The sequence below is a fragment of the Cavia porcellus genome, unplaced genomic scaffold, assembly GCF_034190915.1.
Source record: "Cavia porcellus strain 051 isolate PalLab524CR breed Dunkin Hartley unplaced genomic scaffold, mCavPor4.1 scaffold_16, whole genome shotgun sequence".
Lineage (NCBI taxonomy): Eukaryota > Metazoa > Chordata > Mammalia > Rodentia > Caviidae > Cavia > Cavia porcellus.
The window spans coordinates 11,144,664-11,164,856 of record NW_026947499.1 but is presented as its reverse complement, the minus strand read 5'-3'; the positions used below and the strand labels follow the sequence as shown (position 1 = coordinate 11,164,856).

The 20,193-nt window shown below is 57.5% G+C and overlaps 1 protein-coding gene across 5 annotated transcripts in view; it reads left to right on the top strand.

The window, feature by feature from the left end:
* Window positions 1–20,193, top strand: part of Rbm19 (RNA binding motif protein 19) — a 91,129-nt gene that overhangs the window by 34,410 nt on the left and 36,526 nt on the right. The gene's annotated exons all lie outside the window — the stretch shown is intronic.

Below are 20,193 nucleotides of genomic sequence, written 5' to 3'. Positions count from 1 at the left end.
CAGGCAGGACAGTGGACGTTTCCTCCCACACCCACAGCACCTGCTGCTTTTGCTGGGGGGCCTCTGCTCAGCCAGCTGCCATGCCAGGCAGGAATCCAGGTTCAGCAAGACCCGTTCTTCTCCTGTTTTGAGAGACAAACCAGCAGTCTGGGCTCTCAGAGCTCATCAGCAGGTAATTCATTCCTCAGAAACAAATGCTGTCCCTTGCTTGTGATTCCCGTGCTGCACATTATATTTTAGTTCTTCAGAGCATTAGCTGTCATCAGCTCTGAGCCCGAGCAAGGTGCTTTCTGGCGAGCAGCAGAAGGAAAGGCTTGAAGCCAGTGTGTGTGCGGTGGGCAGAGAAAACCTGTCACCTGCAGAGTAGCAGCAGTCCGAGATGTGAGGCCTGGCTGGGTGTGAGCGCGCTCGGGGGAGCTGCATCTCCACGAGGCTGACCCTTTAGGGTCCTCCATTCCAGGGTGCAGTGGTTCAGCTTCTGCTCGTCACAGTTTGTGGTGATGAGCAACAGTGTTAAGTCCCTGGTGAAGTCACTGGTTGCCATCTTGCTGGGAAACTGCAGGTGGGAATGGAGTCCCAAGTTCCAGAGACCGGAAAGCACTGTCGATGTGCAAAATTTGTCGTCTTCGTCCTCCCTGTGTGGTTTAGAGGGTGGAAACCATTTGGGGCCTTTGCTTCAGGGTCCTAGTCGTCCTCCTTCTGGCTGCTGCAGGGCACACACTGGTGCTAGGCGCTCACGGATGTGTCCGGGGAGCTGATGCAGAGGTGGCTCAGCTAGGATCCTGATGTCCCACCTGGTGGCTCCAGCCTCAGGGACAGGGTCACAGGCCGGGGACACTGTCATTGCCTGAACCTGAGTAGATCAGGCAGAGGGGTTCTGAATTCTCATCCCAGCGAGGTGTGTGTGGGGTGCGTCTGCCCGTTTTAACCTGCCACTGCTTTTTAGAGAGTACAATTTAAGAGCTGCTGGATCAGAACCAGCCAAGGACATTGCATGTTGATCAGGAAATAATGTCCCTCAGAAATGACAGTTTCTCTGGGTTCCACAGTCTTTTTAGGAGACACTTATCCAGGGAAACAAAAGAACTCGGGGAAGGGAAGGCACTCTGTGTGATCTGAGTATTAAAGTTATCTGTAGGAGACAGGGAATTAGTGTCTGAGCTTAGTTACATGCGCGTTGGCGATGCTTCTCCCTGCCGGGCTCTGACAGGCATCCTCCCAGACCCTGGAGGGCCAGCCCTTCTCCAGAGACTACCTGGCTTTTGTTGTTCTTCCTGCTGGCCCTGTGGGGCAGTTCTCATGGTGGGCAGCAGGGGTCGCTGTGAGCCTGCTCAGAAACCAGAGCTGTTCTAGGGACGCCACAGACAAACTCAGACAAAGCCACTGTCCAGCAAAGGTCACCTGCGGGGGAAAGCTCAGGGTTTGGGGTACCCGGTCTGTTGCATAGTGTCAGACAGGTTTTGTGGGTCTGTGACGCCCAGTGTAGTAAGTGTGCAGCCCCTGCAGGCTCTCGGGTGTGCTGGGCTCTCAAGTGTGCACCCACGTGGCCCTGTATAGACAGACAGTGCTGTCTCTTTCACCCTATGAGGAAACGAGCCTCAGGGCAGCGTGGCATCCTGGCTGGGACCACACAGCTGAGCTGGTGTGGGGGATTCACTTGGTGTCCCCCACGGCAGGGCTCAGATACATCCTCTACCACCCAGATCCAAGGGGTGCTATCAGAGGAGAGGAACTCTGGCACGGAGAGTATGACCTCTATGCCAGCCCGTGTCAGGGACCCAGGCCCTTCCAGGACACTGGGAACACAGGTGAAGGGCCGTGTCCTAGAAAGACTGTGGCTGGGGGGCGCGGAGTCCCAGCCCTAGGGGCATTTCTGGTTCCTTCCTGGAAGGTCCAGCCTCCCACCAAGACTGTGGTGACCCGCAGGAGCCAGGAGCACCGTGCGTGCGCGTTCTGCAGGGACCGCATCCTCAATGCCTCCCACTGGTGCCAAGTCCTGCCCCCCACCGTGATCCATAGGGCGTGTTTGCAGCCATGCAGCCCCTGGGTGTGGTTACGTGGCTTGCCCCGTGCTGGGGCTGGGTGGGTGAATGGTGCTCCCGTGTGCAAAGCACACATGCATCCTGAGTTCTTCATAGCTCTTAGTTTTTTGTTTTCCATAGATACCCCTCACTGTTGCATTTTGTTAGTAGAGGGGTCTTGTTAAGTCGCCTAAGCAGGGCTCAAACTTGTCCTCTGCTTCATCCTCCCGCTGGGTGTACAGGAATGTGCCCCTGGGCCCTGCCCAGCCCAGTGTCTGACCATCAGGCAGGCGGGCGCATCCCCCAGCAGCTGCTCCCCAGCGCCACTGGGTGTGGATGGAGCTCTTGTTCCTCATTTTGAGCGCCCACCTTCCCCTGTCGTCTCCCGCCTGCCTGTGCTCCAGGCAGGGCCACTCTGGGACTCAGCTGACTGGGGTCACACACAGCTCAGGGTCCCCCACCCCTCTGCCAGCTTCACACCCAGGAGCCCCATGTCCCCACACTTTCTGGGCTGACCTCATGGCAGGACTATGCGCACAGGGACACCTGTGTGCCGTGCGACATCAGACGTGTCGAGGGGTCGAGGGCATGGGGTGCTGTCACTAGACCCACGGGGCAGCCCAGGGCAGCTCTGCCGTGTCTGGCTGTGAGATCTGCGGCTGCGGCCTCCCCTTTCCGTGCCTGTGCCTTCCCTGGAGACGCAATCTTGGAGAGCAGTTGTGCTGGTGAAGCGCTGGGCAGGCGCCCTGTCCCGCTGAGCCCTTCCGCTTCTGCTCCCTGGCCAGACCTCTTCTGCCCGTGACCTCTGCACCCCGGTCTGCCTCCCAGTGGCCCGGGATCTGCTGTCCGTGTGCTGTCTGCTCTGTGTCCTGACCCCTGCCCCTGGCTATCCGGTCACAACCCATCATCTGCATGTGCCTGATAGAAGGGCGACACTCAGAAGGGTCCCCTGAGCGCCAGGACTCACTGATGGAGCCTCCCTTCCCGGGACCCTAGTGTGGACTGCATGTGAGCACAGAGAGGCTCAGGAGTTTGCCCGGTCACACAGCTCCCGCCCTAGGGCCCACCCCCATTGGGGAGCAGCCTTTCTCCTGACTCCAACACTGTGCAGTGTCACCGGCCCCGTGCTCCATGTACACGGCATCCCCACACACATCCTGGGTTTGGCTTCTGTGGTCGTCCGGCCCCTCCTGGTGCTGGCTGGGATTGCACTGCGCAACTGCATCACAGGCGGTTTATCAATGCACGTTTGGGCCCCTGTGAGTTTTGGCTATTGGGGATGCTGTCCAGGGGACAGTCTTTCAGAGCATGTGTTTCTTTAGGGCACGTGGCGGCAGAACCCCTGGACACAGGAAACACTGCCTGCTCCCTGGCCAGGTCTCTGTTCCCCATGACTCTACCCTAGTCCGCAGAGCAGTTGCCGCCCATGCGTGGGTGTCCCCTGCCCCCGCCACCGGCACCCGGCACCTGGCACTGTTGCTCCCCGTCACTCTCCCCCTCCCGTGTCCCTGGAGCGTTGGTGGTTCCACGAGTCCGTGGATGTGAAGCGGCTGCTCTGACAGCTAAGGAAATCAGTTCTTGGGTACGCTGGTGAGCTCTTCAGCCTCTGGTCTCTGGCGTTCAAGTCCTTTGGCCGGTTTTTACACTTGGGTTGTCTGAGTTTCTTAGTTGAATTTTCTGTTCTTTTTCTCATTGTTGCATCCTGGGCCCGGGTCCCATGGTGATGGATATGGTATTGAGGTTGTTTGCCTCTTCCATCTAATGGGCAGCCTTTCAGCCCCTGCCTTTTAATCCTGTCACTTTGTGACTTCGCTTCTGCTGAAGAGCTGTGCGCCCCCACTTGGGAGGTTGGTCTCCCATGCCCCTCTGGAGACCTGACCACCTAGCAGCATGGTCCATGTGACGCTGCTCTTTGTGCGACGCTGGGTGGAGATGAGGTGCGGCTTTCCCCAGGTGGAGACTCAGGTGGCCCGTGGTGGTCACCAGCAAGGCCCGATTTCTCTCTGCCCCGCAGCATCAGTTTTCATTTGTGATGTCCCCGTGGTGGCCTTGGCTGTTCCTTCGAGGCTTCCTTCAGGCTGTGGCATCCTGTTGAGTCACATTTGTAACAGTGTGAGCGCTGAGATGAGAGAGGAAACAGGTGACACCTGAGTTTAGGTCCCACTGAGCCAGCAGAGTGATAAGCCCCGTCGAGGGAGGCCCATGTGTGTTTTAATGGCACAGTTTGGTGGCCTCGTCCTTGTCATGTGTCCTTAGTGGCTGCTGCTGTGACACCCTCTGGCCTGTATTGCCCACTGCAGGCCCTGCTGGGACAGCTTTTATGTTTGGGGCTTCACACAAGGCCCGCACGCTGGGTGGCTTCGTAGTGCCGCCGCCCATCAGCTGACAGTGACAGGTGAGGACAGAGGACCAGAAGCACTGTCCGTGTCGTGGGTTCCATTTCATCGTGCACCCAGAACACGCAGCTCAGCAGAGGTCCAACACGGGCTCACAGTGGGGAGGTGCAGACAGCAGACGGGCACCCGGCTTCTTTCTGAGGTGATGAAAACAGTCTACAATCGACTGTGTCCTGCAAGTACACTGCACCCAGCCGAGTTGTGTACGTTAAGTGGGCGAGTTGCAGACATTGTGAATTGCATTTCAATAAGACTAAGGGGGCAGGAACCCCTACGCAGATGTTCATAGCAGCTTTAATCACAGCAAGCAGAAACTGTGGACAGCCGGCATGTCTGTAGCTGACTGTGGCATGTCCACACAGTGGAATACTACTCGGCTATGAAGAGGAAACCATGGAGTCACACTGCGGCCTGGTCATTCTCAGAACTGCCTGATGGAGTGCGTGATTCCACCTCTAATGCTCTGGAAATGGCTAAGGAGAGAGGGTGCCAACTCATGGCTGCCAGGAGTGAGTGAGGCAGACAGAATCTACGACAGGGCGGGTAGCAGGTGGGGTCTCTGAGATGACACTGTTCTCAGTCTCCATCACGAGGCAGTGGGCGCTCAGACCTCCTCGGGTAAAACGTCCTGGGACTAAACCCGCATACAGGCGAGTGCGGATCCTGGCGAGGTCAGGGCTTGCATTCCCGCTCCTCAGCTGTGCTGCGCTTCTGTGGGCCCCGGGCAGCCAGGGGAAGGCGCACAGGACCTCCCTGGTGCTGTCCTGTGAGGACCTCATGGCTCTTTCTTGTGTGTGCATTTGTGATTCTCTCAAAGTCAGGTTTAGAAAGAGAACCCCAGCCATAAACGACGGCAGTAGTGAGTTGCCCGTCACCAGGGATAAGCAAGTAAAGTGGAGGGTGGCTGTGGCTCAGCAGACTTAGCAAGGGATTCCCCAAGTCTCGAGAGGCCAGGCTCCCTGCTCCCTAACACTCTTCTCTGCATTTCTGTGTCATCTTCCTGTAACACATCCTGCAGGGACCCACAGAGGTGGCATGAACCTTCCTTCTCAGCCTGAATGCGCAACTCTTGCTCCAGAGCATGCTGGGGCGGGGGGCTGGGTTCTCATTCCTCCCACTGTTCCTGTCCCTCAGTCACCAGACAGCGGTTGTCTGCTGGGGACGAAGCCAGGGTGACTCTCCAGTTCAGTGGTGCACGGCTGCGGAGTCAGGAGATGGGATTCCGTCCCGGCTCCATCCTGCTCCCGCTGTGCGAGCTCGGGCAGTTGCATGACCTCTCTGGGCCTTCATGTTTTGAGTGAGTCTGAGAGCACTGAGCCAAGCCCCATGCAGCAGTGGCTCTGCTTTCCCAGCCAGTGCAAACCAGTTGCTCATGGCTGCCTGTGGTTCTGTGTTGGAGGCTGTTGGGACCGTGGGAAGTGGCTGATTAGCACTGTCTGCCGCGGTGCAGGTGGGCAGCTGAGGCGGGGAAGCAGCGCGGGCGGCTGGCACAGAGTGGGACGTGCGCCTCTGTGGGTACCCAGCGGAACAACACGGGAGCCTGGCATCCCTCCTCCTGGGAAACAGCCGTGACTCTGAGAGGTGGAGGCTTTGGTCGCTGTTTCCTTCCTTCCTTTGAGGTATCCGAGGCCCGCCTTCCCCTGGGGCTGACCCCTTTCTCTCTGCACCTAGGCTGACCCCAGGGTAGGCGACAAAGCTCCGATGGTGGATGGGACCCGGGGTGGCACCGTGCGCGTGGCGTAGCTTTCACACCTCTGCCGGCTCCGTGGCAGCTGCGGCCTGGCACTCTGTCTAGACCTGCTCTTCACTTAGTGCTGGAGCTGATAATTGCACCCTGCCATTCCCTGCATCCCGGGACAGCCTGGAACCTTCCCAGGACAGCGGGTTCCAGCACACAGCTGTGCGGCTGAGGCAGGGCTCCCGGGTGGAGCGGCATTTCCAGAGCATCTCTCTGGAACTCCAGAAACAGACACGGACCCCGGGAAGGAAGGGGTGGCTGGGCTTGGGGGAGGGGTACGAGTTCACCTCATTGCAGATCTCGGTAGAGATAGGTCGTTCACATCTGGTGGTCCTGACCTGGGGGTCTCGGGCCGAGGGTCTGACTGTCTGGGGCCCGCTGTCTTGTGGACAGCAGGATGGGCCACAGTGGCTGCTATGCTGCGAAGCCTGAGGTCAGGGAGGTTGCTGGTGCCCCTTCCGGCCCAGGATGGCTGCCCCCCACCTGTGAGGCTCACCCCTGAGACTTCTAGAAGACATGGGGCTGTGCTGGGAGGTGGGGGCATTGCGGTCTTCTCCCATTCCTGCTGCTGACAAGCTGGGTGCCCTAAGGAAAACCACCCTGCCTCTCTGATCCTCCCTGAGGAACCCGAAGTAAGGGAGCTCAGCTCCTCTTGCCTCTCAGGGAGTGTCATTCTGCAGCCCCTTCATAAAACCGTCGGCCTCACTGTTTCTTAAAAGGGTACAAAATACAAAGAGCCCTTTGAAAGGAAAAGCAGAGCTGGACTGGGGCATGAACCTCAAATCCTAATTCTGGAGGCTGAGGCAGGAGATGATCTCAAGGTCCTGTTCCAGCCTAAGCGGCTTAGCAAAACCTTCAAAATACAAGAAGAAAATACAAAATACCAGACGGATGGGGTTTATTTGCCAGTGCTACAGAAAACAAAAGAACCAGACAGATCTCATGGTTCTTCCCCACAGTGGGACAATGTAAATATTTTATTATTATGTTACTTAGCTATACACCAATGTGGAACCCAAAATAAACTGACAATTCGCACTGATGGTTCTTTAGGACTATAAACATCAAAACACATTTCCGAGTTAAAAACAAACATAATTTAAAGTCAATACAATTCAAATTAACAGCATTATTTTACGGTGATGGATGAGGTCATTTTGTAGAAAGTAAATTCAGACTGTGGGTTTTAATATTAGGAAGACACAGCCTCAGCTCGAGATCCAGGATCCCTCGTGGTCCCTGTGGCTGATGATGCTACTGCCGAGTGCCTGCTGGCATCAGAGCCCTGCAGGGAGGCGGTGCTGCCACCCGCAGCCACACCTAGGGCAGCAGAATCTCGGCCCGGCTCTTGTCCTGAGAGCCGGAACAGTAAAGTGACCACAGTCATCAGTAAACGCCGCCAGCTGCTCCTGGAAGTGGGAAAGGAACACTTCATGTGCATCCGAGCAGAGAGATTTCAGGACAGATAAAGACAGGTGCCCGTGTCGAGGCAGACTCTCCTGAGCCAGGCTCAGCACACCCATCACGGGGTGCCTGGGCTCCCGGGATTTCCCAGAGCATCTCTCTGTACGCAAACCAGCAGGAACTCACTGTGCTCACATTTCTCTGAGGCTGAGGCAAGAGGATCACATGTTCAAGCCCAGCCTGGGCAATTTAGCAACTTAGGGAAACCCAGTCACAAAATAGAAAATAAAGGAAGGGCTGGAGATGTAGTTCGGTGTGAAGGGTTAGAGTTGAGCCCCCAGTTTATTGACCCGGGGTATCCGAGAGGCAGCCGACCCTAACTGAAGACTCGTTTGTCAGCCTGGCTCTCTCTATTGCCCGCAGTTTAGGTCCAGGGCCCTCGCTGGTCCCTCTTAGCCCTGGAGGTCTTTTTCGCTGCCAAGCCCACACGTGGCCGAAATGCTGCTGGTGGACACAGGTGAGCTGCAGGGCCGGCGGTTCTGCTCCTCGGCCACCAAAGTTCAGTGCAGCTTCTGCTATTCTTCCGGTCCTGTCTGTTTGCCTAGGAAGGGGATGTGGCCAGGGGCTCCCATAGCAGGATCCTACAGGTCAAGCTCGGACACTGGCTGGTCAGTGCAAAGACAGGAGCTGTTAACGACCCGCACCGTCATGCCCTGCTTTAACTTTTCTAAGACAGGCTCTCACTGAAGCTGCCAAGTTGCCCAAACTGTGATCCTCCTGCCTCAGCCTCCAGTAGTGCTGGGATTACAGGCACACACCGCCATCCCTGCTGTGTTCCCCTGCATTGCACCCCTCTGGGTGCCTGGCTCACACCTGAGCTCTCTCACACTCCCTCCCTTGTGTTTCTACCCACGCCCATTCAGACACACAGATGCATAGGAAGAGAGAGAGGCGACTAAGAGAAAGGAAAATGTATCTCAGAGGTTGTATGTGTGTTTCTTCTTGGAAAGTAAGATTTTGTTGCACAGCTAACACATGAATGTTTCCCTCATTGAAAAACAAACTTAAACCTTTTTTCTTGGTGCTGGGGATGGAGCCCAGGGCCCGTGCCTACTATGCATGTGCCCTACGCGGATCTCCGCTCCAGGGCCTCCCCAGATCTAATTCAGGGCCAAAATCCTCCTCTGCTGACCACTGCTCTGCTCCCCAGAGAAGCTCAGCTGCTCCTACCGAGTCTGCTCACTCCTCTGTGCACCCTGCCCATGGGGACCCCACAGACCCCACATGCAGCACTCAGGGGCCATCGACGGAGGTGAGGGCACAGCTCATGAGTGCCACCGCCCACTGGGGCCTCCTGGTCTCACCCACTGGGTGCCACTTACTCTTCCTCAGGCCCTGCATCCTCACCCCATGCGGGGGGAGCCCTGTGACCCATTCCAAAGATGAGCAAAGCGGGGTTCAGGCCAGGGAGAATGGGCAGTTGGGGGGTGGCGGAGCTGGTTAGCGCAGGCCTGTTTCCCGCCTTCACCCCCCCTAAGCCTCTTCAGTCGCGCCATCTCCCTGCCTGCTGTCGTGAACTGATTCCATACATTGCCCTTTCGTGGTGATTCTGGCCTCAGGAAAGGTCCAGAAGTGACGCAGTGCCGCATCTGCCCCAGCCTGCCTTTGTGTCTGATGGTGCACAGTCACAGCATCCACCGTGTTCTTGATCACATCGTGTAGAGACACTCAGGAGAGAGACCCCTAGAGCTGCTTCGGAAAATGGCCAGCAGAGCCAGCTAAGTGCGTTCAAAGCCGGGGAGGGGCGTTGTTTTGAGGGAGATAGAGGCAGTGTGGCTTTCATTGGGATAAATGTTTCCAGCGTCCCCATGTGTTTCAGTGTGTTAGGGTGGGCACAAGATGACAGCCGTGCTCCCTGCTTCCGCAGGACGTTTGCTGTCACTGCCGTGCAGGGTGAGAGGCGTTGCTGGGAGGTCCTGTGCCTTGACTCCTGTCGGAAGTGGGGTGAAGGAGGAAGGTGGGGCTGTGGGGTGCAGGGCTGAGCCCATCTCCCTGGTGCCCTGCATTTGGGTACCAAGCACAGCACTGCCCTGCAGAGCTTCTTGCGGCAGGAGGGTGTCCCTGTTATCCAGGACAACGTCACCAGTACTTGAGCCGGGGCTGGCGTGAATGAGGCACTGAATTTTGTTTAATTTAAAGGGCCCACTTGCCCTTCCCAACAGGGAACCCCTGCCACGCTCTCCATTGGTCAGCTTGTCCACACCTGTGCCTGCCTTCCCATTTCTGTGTGCCTGGATGGCTGCCCACCCTGAGCATGGTCGCTGCTCTAGAATCAGGAGGAAGAAGGTTTCTTCCAAAGAGGGCAGTGGATCTCCGCTCCTGCAGAGTTGCCGGTGCAGCCAGGAGGGTATTTCACAGGGGACTGGGCTCAGACACAGCACCCCCTTGGGAGTGTGTCCCTGCTGCTCTCCTCTCATCCCTGTGGAACTTGGCTCCTGGACCCCAGACCCAGCCCTTTCCTGGTATCGAATTGCGTTCAGTGAAGCCAGGACAATGCGGATTTTGCCCAGCGTCACCTCCTGTCACTTCCAAACACTTCCGCTTATAACACCTTTGAAATCTCTCCTAGCAAATCAGAGTTTTGTTTTTGGTGTGTTTGGTTTTTCCTGGTACTGGGGATTGAACCCAGGGGCACTGTACCACTGAGTTATGTCCACCGCCCTTTTGGGGTTTTTTGGTTTTTTTGAGACAGGCTGACCTACTTGTGAGCATCATGTCTCAGCCTCCCAAGAACTAGGATCAGAGCTGTGTGCCACTGTGCCCTGCAAACTTTTACTCTTTAAAAATGTTCTCTCCTGGTTCTAAAACTAACCTTGTCCAGGCCAGCTTGAGAAAGTGTGCTAAGCAGAAGGAAGCCAGCCGCATCTCCAGCCCAGAGCCACAGGGAGCCGCTGGCGGCGGGCAGGTGTCAGCATGGCTGTGTGCCGGCCGTGGACACGTCCTGCCAGGGAACGAGTGGGCAGAGGGGAAATCGTCCAGGAGCTTTCCATGCGGGGGCCGCAGGGGCGCCGCCCCGGGATGGTCATTCTCTGCTCCCTTCCAGTTAAATGCACAACCTTTAGCTGCTTTTTATTTCCTCCCAACCTGGCCACCGCCCAGCTTCTCAGCATGGCCAAGCAGCGGCTTCACCCCAGAGCAGTTCGTATGTTTAAAACACAGCACCAGTGAGGTTTTTAAGCCCTAAACCCCTGGGTGGTGATGGTGTACGCTGTGCTATGTTCAGAGGTGCCCTGGGCCCTCTGTCCCCTTCCATGTGGACAAGCAGAGAGCCAGCCAGGCAAGGGCCATTCCCGGCCAGCAGCCAGCAAGGAGGTCTCGTTCCTGGGGGACCTTGGAGCCAGGTGCCTCCCCCGGACTTACTTGGACCCAGTGTCCCTTAGGGGAAGCATGCCGGGGCTGGGGCCGGAGTCCCAGGGCCGCGTCCCCCCAAGGGACCCCTCCAGGGGACAGGCCGTGTTCCTGGGTGAATCTTCCAGGCCCATCTTGCGGGATTTTGTTTTCTCATCCCCTGCCACACTCAGACACCAGCGGGCTGTGGGAGAAACCCCGCGTGTCCCACTCAGGAAAACTCCCTCATTTGTATCTCATTTTCGAGTTATTATCGAGCTGCCGCTTGTGAGAGTATTGTGACAGCAGCTGTCAGCAAGGTGCGAGCGGCTGCCATCGCCTCCGATTGGCTGAAGACACCGCCGGCAGCGCTGAATAATGTCCCAGCCCACCCTGCCCCGCTGCTGCCGGAGCTGGGAACAGGCAGAGCATGGGAGGAGGAAGGAGAACACCAGTGCTCAGGCCAGACGAGCCTGCCCGCTCCCCCTAGAGAAGGGGCCACAAAAGACTCAGATCAGGTCTTGTGTGGCTTTTATTTTATTTTATTCTATTTCTGTTTTATTTTATTTGAGGTTTTGGGCAGCTGGGGAGGGGGGATGAGAAAGGATCTCCGTCCAAACCAGCATTTAGGCCTATCGGAGTTCACTTATTGAATTAGCGAGGTTATGGCTCTGGGGTCCCAGCTGCCGGGGCTGCACTGGCCTAGAACCGCCCAGGCACCCCATCCCTTACGGCCTCCGTGCCTCTCTCTCTGCTCTGCTTAATTCACGTGCAGCAGGACACGAGTGTCCCCGTCTCCCTTGAAGACTGTCCTCCCTCTGTAATATAAATCCTGACACATGTGGCTGCGGTTTTTTTCCCTCTTCTAGGAGCCTCGTATCCAGGCAGGGGAATAAATAATGTGTTGTATTCGCTGCCTCTTACCTAAGTAGTTTAAAATTCATCATTGGTTTGTTTTGTATTTAAGTATAAAAAAAAATGTTCCCAACACCAGAAGGCAGATGTCCGGTGATCGGGAAGCAGGCGCATTTCTGCTGCAAATGCAGTACCCGCGGGGGCAGTCTTAGATACCGCGTGGCGCCGGAGCGTGGCATCTTTGTGTACCAGGCAGGGTGACCATGTGTCATTGTTTCCTACCCCGGAAATTCCCAGATGAACTCCCACTTCCACCATGGGGTTCTGAGTCCCCCTTACCTAGGTTCGTCTGCTCCGGCAGGTTTTCCCACTAAGTCACTGTTTTTTCTTTCGGTAATTAGCGAGGATCTCAGAGGAGACCCAGGGTCTCTGGAAACACCAAGGATCTGGTCGTAATTTCCCCATGTGCTGCTGAGTCATGTGGGAGTTACTGACCTCCAAGTTGGCTGTCAGGTTGATTTTGTGATTGCGTGGTTGCCCCTGGACCGCTGGCTTGGGATTCTCCTCCTGGGAGGGGCCTTTCCCCACGCTGTGCACGCAGAGTACTTATTTATTTTATTTCCGGTGTGGACTCTGGAGTTTTATCTAACAAGTTAGAAGCCATCTTTGTCACCGTTTGGTTTTATTACTGAAATCCTCCCGTCTGGGGGGGAGTGTGGGTGGTGTCCTTCTCCGTCCTCCGTGATTATTACCAATCCTAAACTCTGCTTCAGGATTATCATAGGTGGACATTGCAGCTCCTGTGTGCTCTCCCTGCTCCAGCCCTGGCCTCAGCCCCTTCTCCGAGGAACTCGGGTTCTTGCCAGTGGTTGTTAGGACCAGAGCCCCAGAGAATTGCCAGTGGGACTGAGAGGAGCTTCTGAGCCTCGGCACAGCTCAGGCTGAGTGACTTTCTGGAGCAGGGACCCTCCCTCGTGGGTGGAGTGTGGAGCCTCATCCAGGCCTCTGCCTACTGGGATGCCGGTGGCAGCCTGAATCCAGTTGTGACAACCAAAAATGTCTCCAGCCATTGCCAGAAGTCCTGGGCATTGGAGGTGGGCACGGGGCACATTTGCCCCTGAATAGCCAGGCACAGTCGTGCACACCTGTAATCCCAGCAGTTTGGGAGGCTGAGGCAGGAGGATCACAAGTTTCAGTACACCTTGGGCAGCTTAGTGGGACCCTGTCCAAGGTAAATTTTTTTAAAAGGCTGGGGATGTGTGAAGTACAAGGACTCCACATAGGTTCAACCCCTAGCACTGTAAAACAAATGTCAGCCGCAGGGGCAGACAGGCTTTCGGGGCCACTCTGTGTCTGTGTTAAAACCCTGAGCTCATACTGAGGCCTCTGGTTCTGATTGGGGCTGTGTCACAGGCTCTATTCTGCCCTCTTTTCTGTGTCACTCGTTCCCTTCTCCGGCGGGGAGCACCCTGCTCCCATCATCCACTGTGCCCACTTTGGTTGGCTGTCGTGCACACGAGTTTCAGAATTGCTACCCCACAGGCGGAAAGCTTCACCGGTGGAAGCTCACGTCAGGCCTTTCCCCCTTTCTTTTAAGGGTATTTTCTCTCACCACACAGATGCCTTGTAAAAATAGACGCACCTCCAACGTAATTAAACGCATGGAGGGAGGAAGTATGTGGCGAGTTCCCGTGGAAACAGTGGTAGTTATTTTTCCATCCTGGCCCTAGCACCAGACCTGGCACAGAGTAAGTGCTCAGTAAAAACGAGTGCTGTGTTCAGGTGTGCGGTGTCCCCTGAGGGCCCACGCATTAAAGGCTGGGACCCCAGGCCACGATGCTGCTGGGAGGTGGAACCTGGGTGGGCCCGATGGGATGCTTGGGTCACATGTCACAGAGCTGTGCCCTTCCAGGGGTTGGGGATCCCCTCCGTCTTTCCCACTGTGAGTTGAGTAGACTCGACTTGCATGCATTTTCCCCAGCAGAAGGGAAAGGAGGGACAGAGTCTGTGAAAGCAGCTCTCTTGGGGAGCACTGGCCCATCCAGGGCTGGTGACAGGTGACTCTGAGCCATAGGCAGCTAGATGGCATCATGGGAAGGACAGAGATGCAGAAACCGGACAGACTGCTTCACATACAGCTCAGGCCGTGTTGGCCGCATGGCCGTGTCCCTGTTGCCTCACCTGGACACACTTGAGTCCCTCACTGCGAGACAGGAGGAAGCACCGAGAGCCCCATCAGGAGGCCCTGAGTGTGAGGGTGACCTGTGGCACTGTGCTTGGGGGCTGGTGGTCAACACAGGGGCCCTGTCCCTGTGCAGAGTTCGGAGTTTGAGCAAGTTCGGGCCTCAGTTTCTGCATTTGTGAACTGGGGATAGTAATCGGTAGTACCTGCCTTGGGTTGTGAATATTCCAGAAGTTAAACGGTAAAACCCATCCTGGGGATTGAATCCAAGACCTAACTCAGAGCTACATCCCCAGTGGGCTCTTGGTTTCTTTGAGTCAAAGTCTTGCTAAGTTAGTGTCCTAGTACCCAGGCTGTGACTCATGATCCTCCTGCCTCAGCCTCCTGAGTGCTAGGATTACAGGCATCCCCACCCTGCCTGGCTCCAGCCATGGCCTTGCATGCTGCTGAGTTTGCTGACCAGTAGCGTAGCCTCAGACCTAGAGTAGGTTTGAACTTACATCTCTGAATTCTTAGAGCAGCTCCATGTGCTCTGCAGAGGCCGTGGGGATATCTGAGAGTACCCCAGGGATACATTTGGGGACCTGCACTGCCTGGTGAGCACCTGGTTCACCGAGACTGCGGGGGCCAGCAGGGCCCTGGGGGGCTCTGTGGGGCCCTGCACCGCCCCCTCCCTGGCTGTCAGCCCCACACGCCCTTGGCCTTCTCTTACTCTAGTGCTTGCTGAGCAGGCCACGCCAAGTCTTGTTCTTAAGACTTTTGTAGGGAGCCTGGAGCTCCTTTGAAAGAAAACCTGCCGGTTCTTTGCCTCTGAGGAGGGTGTTTTGCTGGTGTGCAGAACTGGTGTGCTTTGGGACAGTGCTCACAGCATGCAGAGCTGCTCCTTGGCCCCTGCAGAGTGGCCAGGCTACCCCAGCCCCTCACATTCAGGCCCCATGACTTGCTGGGGCCCCAGAGCCCAGGGCCTGGTTTCCGCTGGACACACAGTGTGTGTTAGTCTCTTTCCCAAAACCAGCTGGGTTAAAATCCCCGACACCTGTAACTCACAGGGGAGGTTTGCTTAGCTCAGTTTCCAGCAGATTTGTCCATGGCAGCCAGTTTCGAGGCAGACACGGCATTGGGAGAGGGCCTAGCGCAGAAGAGCTGCTCAGGAAGCAGAGAGGAAGGCGGAGCCAGGGGCAAGAATACAGTCCTGCAGGCCCCCCACCAAGACCCCCCAGCCAGGCCCCACCCCCAGCAGTGCACTCAGCAAGGACATCATCCGTGGTGAATGCACGGGCGAGCACAGCACCCCATGGGCCAGCCGCCCTCCAAGGGCAGGACTTCTGAGGGCCACCTTAGATCTAAGCAGAGCATGGTGGGAGGAGAGAGCCCGGTGCTCCCGAGGAGGGCTGGTCTCTGCTGTCCAAGCAGTGGGCATCTCTGTCTTCTCACCCAAACCCCGAGGCCCCAGCCCCAGGAATCCCTGTGTGATGGGCCCACCCTGGCTCCTCCTCTTGGCTGCAGACAGAAGAACAGGTCTCCCGAGAGATTCAAGATGTGATCCCAGAGAAGAGAAGCCACCAAGACTCGGTGGCAGCCAGGTCTGGGCCTGGAGGGTTCCTGGTAGAAGGTAGAAAACGGCCACACAGCGCTATCGTGGTGTGGACAGGTGTGCCAGGCCCGTGCACCACGCACACTGTAGGCTCTGCTCGCGTTCCCAGGATGGCTGAGACACCTGCCCCTGTCACTCCCCAGAGTGGGCAGGCACAAAAATAACAGGGATTTTAGAAGGGGGGGGATTTCTCCAGGGTCCTGGTGACCAGGACAGTGGCTCCCTGTCACGCCTGCAGCAGAGGCTGCGGTGTTTTCTCTCCTGTCCTGTGCCAGTCACATTTTTTGCCCATGCAGGGCCCAGGCGGGAGGGGAGGAAGAGAGCCCCTCCAGGTCTGGATGCGAAGGGAACAGACCTGGCGGCCAGAGGAGGCTGCGGTGAGGTCCCTGTGGTTTTCTGATCCACGTCTTTCCCTCCCACAGAAGCAGATAAGTCAGGCCTTCCCAGCTGCCTCTGGGAAGAGAATGTTCTCAGCCTGCCTTCTCCCCCGCAGGGGCCCTCCTCCAGCTCCGGGAACTTAGATTATTTTTCGGAGGCGGGAACATCGAGCCGCACAACGCTTGTCCTCCTTCCTCCCTTCCTTCCCATGACAGATCGTTAAATTATTCCGAGGGAGCCAGAGCTCTGAGGCTGAATTACCACGGCGGCCGTATCATGGCAACTGTCCCCGTCTCGCCTGCCATCGCTTCCCTCCGCAGCTGCGGTGGCGGCGAACTCGGTACCGAGGCGTCACCGCGGGGCAGGCGGGGACGGAGGATGGCTCCGGCCGTGAGGCGCAGCCCTGTGGTGCCCGAGTGCACACTGCAGTTCAGGGTGCCCATGCGGCCTTTGGGACGACGTGATGTTTGCTGACAGTGTTTTAGAGGAGGCAGGGTGGAGCGGGCCTCCGCCCCTCCGTGGCCCCGGGTTTTACCCTCACTCAGTTTGGGGTGACTGAGCCCGAGGCTGGCCGAGGGATATGCTAGTGCAGTGGCCTCAGAAAGCAGTCACCTGCGTAGGCTGCTTGGGGGCAGAGCGATGGTGCCTGGACAGCAGCTCAGGCCGGGGACTTCCTTCGAGAGGCCTTTGACCCTGCTCCTGCGGAGACGAGAGCCAAGGGCAGCACCAGGTACACACCATGGCGGGTGTCACGCCATCCCGCTCCCCCAGAGACTCTGAAGCCCAGGTGACTGTCGTGTAGAAAATCATCCAGTGAGGCTGCAGAAAGAGCCTCTGTGTGTCTGTGTGTCTGTTGGTCTGTCGGGATCTCAGAAACACATCCAGATCGCTGTCTAAATGTGTAAGGAATCCAGCTCTGTACAGCTGCAGGCTGGGAACCCACAGGGAGGCCAACGTGGGGCCAAAGACTGGTGCAGGGCCAGCAGCCCGGAAACTGCCGCCAGAGCACAGAGTAGTCCCGGTTTAAGCAGCTGGGCTTGGCTTAGTGTGCCCCGCCCTGCTCTGCTCGCCCACCAGCCTCCCATACAGACACCTCGGTGGTGCCCTCCTTAAGGGATGTACATGGAGCTGTAGTGGAAACAGGATGGTGCCAGAAAACCGAGGCTGAGGGTTCTCGTGATGGAATTCTGGGGCAGCCTGAGCTCCCTGGCAGCCTAAGGAATAAGGGGAACAAGTGGTTCTTTTAGGGACCACATGGCACAGGGTAGAACGCTGTCATCTTAGCTTTGCATTCTTGAGAGGAAGGAGCAAGCTGCAGCCTGACTGCTGGTAAAAGGAAGCTGGCATCTGAGGGGTCAGTGGGGTTTTTTTCTGTCTTTAAAAAATAATCTCATAAAACGTGTAGTTATCTTTATCGAAGTCTTGTGTGTGGCGTAAAAGTGAGTGAGATAGATGCTGAGCGTCCGCCTTTGTTCAGTTCTCCTGGTTACAACAGAGAGGCCACCATCTCCCTGGCAGCCACCCCAGAGAGCAGTGAGCAGGGACAGGGGAGGCTTGGGCCACACACCGGGGCTGCTCCCGTTCGGGTCCCATCTGGGACCTCCGAGTGCTGGGCACCCAGACGTGCAGCATAGGAAGAGATGGGAAGGGGAGCCAGCACAGCACCGTCCACGGGGACTGCCGCCGAGTGGACCTTGGCTGTGGCTCTCAGCTGTGCCCGTGGCAGCCAATGTCTGTTTCACACCGGTGCTGACCCTCTGCACACGTGTTTGTGCCTACACGGCTCAGCTCCCTGGGCCCACGCGTGCTCTGCACACGGTGAGTGGTTCTCCTCACGGCCCTCGGGTCCGGGACCCTGGGCAGGCGAGGTGCAGAGCCCGGTTGGGTCTTCCTCCCTCTCATAACTAAGGTAAACAGGAGCTCAGCAAGCAAGGGGGTAGAGACGCCTGCTCTGTGGGAGGAGCAGTCAGCACACGGTGGCGGGAGGACAGGGCACGGGGTCAGTGTGACACCTCAGGGTGGGACAGGGGTGTTCGTCCAGAGCAGGGATTCCCAGAGTTTCTGGAAAGAATAGATGAAAGCAAGTCTTTTCAGTTTTGCACCTCTGATACTCTGCTGTTGTAGCTCAAAGCAGCGAAGCACAAACCTGGAGCTTCCTGGTAAATTAGTTCTGTGTATTTGTTGGTGAGGTCTGGTCATAGACCCGGCTTGCTGGCCCTGGTGTAAGTGTGGGCCGCCCTCTCCTCCTCTTTCCCTGTTGTGAAGAGTCGCTGTCCCAGTGCTGAAGGACCTTAGAGAACAGAGCTGGCCCTTGCTCGCAGTGGGCGCTGCCCAAGAGCGCCGAGAGCCCACACAGCCTTGGGTGCTGAGCTCCAAGCCTCCTGAGCCCTCATCCCAGGCCGAGGCTCCTCAGGGGCCCCTGCGCTTGCGTCGCTCCAGGTGGGCCAGAGGTGCCACAGTGGCAGCGGCAGATGGGCACATCCGAGGGCAGGGTCACAGTGGGCGCGGTTCTCCCAGGCCGCTCAGGACTCAGTTCCAAGGTGGCAGGGAAGGAGCCAGCTGCAGAGCCTCTGCTGCTCCATAGACCAGGGCTGGTCGCGTGGCTCCACTGACTGCAGCCACTGGGGCAGCCCTGAGGGGCTGATGGGACACCGGCCTGCAGTCTCAAAGTACATCACCTACTCCTGACACTTTGCTGGGCAGGAGGGAGCACCTGCTTCCCTCGCTTCCCCCACCTGTGGAATGGGCTCAGGTCCTGGCCCAGCAGCCCCAGGTCCAGCGGTCTCCACATTGTTCTGTCCTTTATTTGCTTGTGTCCACTTCACTTCCAAGGGCTCTCTGAGGTCCTGGCTGTGCGCCGAGCACTTAGGGTGCATTCTCTCGTGTCAGCATTCCTGGGACTTAATGGAGTGCAGGGATCATGGTGCCATTTCACAGACAGGCAGGCTGAGGCACAGCAGAGAGGAGAGCAGCCTCACTTCCAGGCTTTCTCTTCCTCCCGGTCTGTGCAGAGCCCTGGAGCTTGCACTGCAGACTCCACCCTCGCTGCTGGAGGCGCAGGCTCCGCACAGGGGCTGCAAACATCGCACCGAAAGTGCTCCAGACAGCTGCTTTTTCCCCTGGGGCTGTCCCGATTATTTCCCACCCCACCCTACAAGCCTTGATTCCTTTCTTCTGAGGATAACTCCCACCCCAAGGCACACGTGTGGGGAAGCTGTGGCCAGTTCGTGTCTTCCCCAGGGAACAGGGTGGCGGCCCCGACTCACAGCCAGCCCCGGCTGAGGGCGGGGACACAGGCCCAGGGCTTCTCCAGAGCGGAGACCTGGCTTTATCTCGCTCCCTGCCCACCACAAGCCGCGCTCTGGCTCTCTGCGTGCTGCGGTGGGGACTCTTCCTTCCCGACCGCGGTTTTCCGACACCCCAAATCCTCTCTGGCCTAGTTGGGATCTTTAATGAAGAAAGGAGCCCCCACCTGCAGACACCAGCAGTGGCTCCCCAGGCTTCCCATTTGCACGCCAGGCTCCCTAACTCTTGCCTCCACCCGGAGCCCCTGGAACAGCCCCCCAGGAGCTGAGGCTCTGAGGTCCCCTCTGTCCCGCTCCCCAGAGCGGCAGGGAACCGGGGTGGCACTGACGCATCAGCCAGCCCAAGCCCCCTGCTCCCTGGTGCAGTGGAACCAGGTCTGCATTGTTTGCTCAGGCCCAAATAAATGATCCGGCTCACAAATCCATCTCACCCTTCTCCGAACCTTAAAGCTCACCCGCCGTCCTGAGCTGCAGTTATTTTATTGTTGTTTTCTTTCCCGGACTTTTAAAAATAACATTTGTCCCAGCAGGGGTGGGTGGCTGTCCTCCCCTGGGAGCTGGGCATCTCCACAGCATGGATCACCACTGGCTCGGGGCTGGCTGTCTCCAGTCTGCCCTAGAGGCTCCCGTCCCCTGCAGAGGCCTCTCCTGTGCTGTTGACAACAGGTCTGGCCCTCTCTGGCACCTCAGAGTCAAGGCTCCCCAGTTATCTGAGGCGAGACCTCAGGCTGTACCCCCACTTGGATGGAGAAATGGCCCTCCCAGCTGTGACCCATGGCGACTCCTGCCCAGGGGTGGAAGCCTCAGAACGTCCCTCCTAATGGCGGGTGTCAGAGGGAGCTCCTGGAAGGTGCGCTTTCCAGGGCTGCCTCCTGCCTTCTCTCCCAGGCCTCTTCCCACCTCCTCCCTCACTTGCTGCTGGCGTCCAGTTAA